This window comes from Mus pahari, chromosome 18, assembly GCF_900095145.1.
Source record: "Mus pahari chromosome 18, PAHARI_EIJ_v1.1, whole genome shotgun sequence".
Taxonomy (NCBI): Eukaryota; Metazoa; Chordata; class Mammalia; order Rodentia; family Muridae; genus Mus; species Mus pahari.
Genome location: NC_034607.1, coordinates 31,156,040 through 31,158,951, shown reverse-complemented (window position 1 = coordinate 31,158,951; position 2,912 = coordinate 31,156,040).

Below are 2,912 nucleotides of genomic sequence, written 5' to 3'. Positions count from 1 at the left end.
CTTCTTAAAATCCTCTACCAGCATCATGAGATATGATTTTAAATCCAAATCTTGCTTTTCGGGTGCGTTCGGTTATCGAGGACTCGCTGTGGTGGGAGCACTGGGTTCCGAAGATACCAAGTGGTCTTGGTTTCTTTTAGTAAGATTCTTACGTTTTCCTTTCACCATGTGGTTATCTCTCATGTCTAGATGTTCTAGCTGTCTCTGGCTGGAGCTTGTTCCTCCTGTGATTCTGTTAGCCTCTGTCAGCACTCCTGGGAGTCCAACTCTCTCCTGAGTCCCAGGGGTCAGAGCACTCTCTGCAGGCAAGCTCTCTTTTGGCAGGGAAGGTGTACAAAGTTCTGCCTCCTGGCTGAGGATGAAAGCCTGAAGAGACCCTGTCCAAGAATCTCTGTTGCTTCTGCTGCCCATGCGCTCTCCTGCACAGACTGGTCTCTGAGAGACCTGGGATACAAAATGGTGATCTCCAAAATTTTGTATTAAATTAATAAATTAAATAATTTATTAGATAAATAAATAAATTTAAATATGTACAACACCTTGCCACCACTGTGCCTCTCAGTAAGCCATTCATATTTCATGTTTCTTTATGTGCTTCAATTCCTGGATGTATGGAGACTCTCTTTTTATAATAAAAAAGGGAGCACAGCACACACACTGTGTTTTACCTGTTTTCTCACCAACATTGCATATTGAAAACATGATTACATATTAATACATATAATGTACCTATGACTTCCTATGTCTAGGTTTGTTCTAAGGTGACTCTTAATAGACCTGGGGTTTTCTCTGAGGTACCTAAGGGCTCCAGAATTTAGGGTGCAGCTAAGTGGACAGAAGTCTAGCCCTACCCCAAACTGTCCTTAGCAGAACCTTTTTATAGAATTGCACCTTACACATAGTTAAATTAAAACTGCTGCTAAAAACAGAAAGACAGTCATGTATTTAACATATATAATGTTGAAGGACTCCTGTATTTTCTAAATAATAACTCCCTTGTGGTATAGTAAGACAGGCTTCCTGGGTTTAATCTCCTATTGCTGAGTGACTGCAGTGGTTTTTAAATACACCAACAGATTCTTTGTGTCTCTTCCCATCAGGAATGCAATCTACTTCCTTCTCTGGGAAGGCTGGCCAGCTCTGCTGATTCACTTCTAATGAAGGGCCAGTGACAGCATTGACTTGGCATAACTTGCAAAGCTTGGTCAGGGCAGGCTTGGAGCTGAAGCAGGGATCTTGGCAAGGCATTTACTTCTCCTTGACTTAATTTCCTTAATGATGAGATGAGAAAAAATACCACCAATTTAATATTTTAAAGTTAGTATGTGGAAAAATCTCATCATACTCAACTTGAAAGTTCTATATAACTATGATCTACCATGATTACCAAGGGCTATTTCACTATTTGGGGGGATTTCTACCCACATATGTATATACGATAAGTATTCATATATGGTTAAACCTCTGCAGGTAGCTATAATTATTTTCTTTAAATCATTTGGACATGGACCTGCTGAATCAGAGTATATGAGCTCACTTAAGGGGAAAGTTTTATATTGAACTCTTTGCTCTTTATGCTGAGAATTTCTGTTCTATAGGATTATAAAAGGTACATGGCACGATTGAGTCCTAATTACTTAGGTGGGCATTCAAGTCACTTTTAAATCACCTTCCACACTTCATTTTTTTTTAAATCAAAATGAAGACAAATAAAAGACAAGCATATTTGAGTTAGCAAGCAATTTTATAAACCTCTATGCCCTTTAACTTAAGGCTAACCAAGGAGAATGACTGGGTAGTCTACATGTCTGATTATCGCCATGGTAATGACAGTACACTGTGGCAGGAGCGTGTAATAATAGAATGTATAGACATGCACGCACATTTATGGTCTATAGAGAGCTTATTAATCATGGCACCTCCTATTGCAATGGCAGCTATCACAATCCAAAATAATGGGGGAAAGCTCATTGTCTGGAAAAATGCCAATGTCTGTCTAACTCCTGATTGTTTGGGCACACTTTCCCTCAGTTTTGAAATTAAAAAAAAAAAAAAAAAGAAAAAGAAAAAAAAAGATTTTCAAGCAATTCCTCTGTAATCTCGGGGCTCTCAGTTCTGTAACATTACAGTCAGAGTTCTTTCTTGTGACTAGACCCATTAGCTGAGAGTTATTTTTTTAAAGGTTACAGAAGGTTACTTTGTAGGCTACAGTCCTGTTAGGAAGGCTAGAGAATCTTGGAGGCCCTCACACTTCCAACAGGATGGGTCTAAACAAATAATAATGTTACCAACAACAATGAGAGCTTTGCTTGTGCTGCTGTAAGCAAGTTGAAATGCAGCTGGTACCAAGGCCACTCACTCCAGGGCCTGGAACTTAACCCCACAAAACATGACCACCCCTGAAAGGAAAACTATGTAGTCCTTGTCCTCGCTGACGGTGTGTCCAGAGCTTTCCTCCTTGGGTTGTTGTGTTCCCAAGGGTGAGGATGGCTGGGTGATCGGTGACATCACCTGGTTCTTCTAGGTTTCCCTTGTGGTAGGGATTGGGAGCCGTCTCTGTGCTCACCTGGGTGAGGCAGATGGCGGGAGAAAAACTGAAGCCTCAGATTTTTTTTTCCTTTGACTTGCTGGGCAGAGAACATGGTCTATATCCAGAAAGGGCACTCCAGGACAAGAGAGTTTTTCCATACAGTCCTGCTATAATTTCTGAATCTAGTCAGGATGGTCTAATTTGCAAGGCCGTATATTGTACTGTCCTGATCTGGGAACTGCTACTCTGTCACAGAACTCGGTAGGTAGTCCCCTGTGAACCGTGTGAACTCTTTTTTTTTGTTTTTGTTTTTTTTGTTTTTCCAGACAGGGTTTCTCTGTATAGCCCTGGCTGTCCTGGAGCTCACTTTGTAGACCAGGCT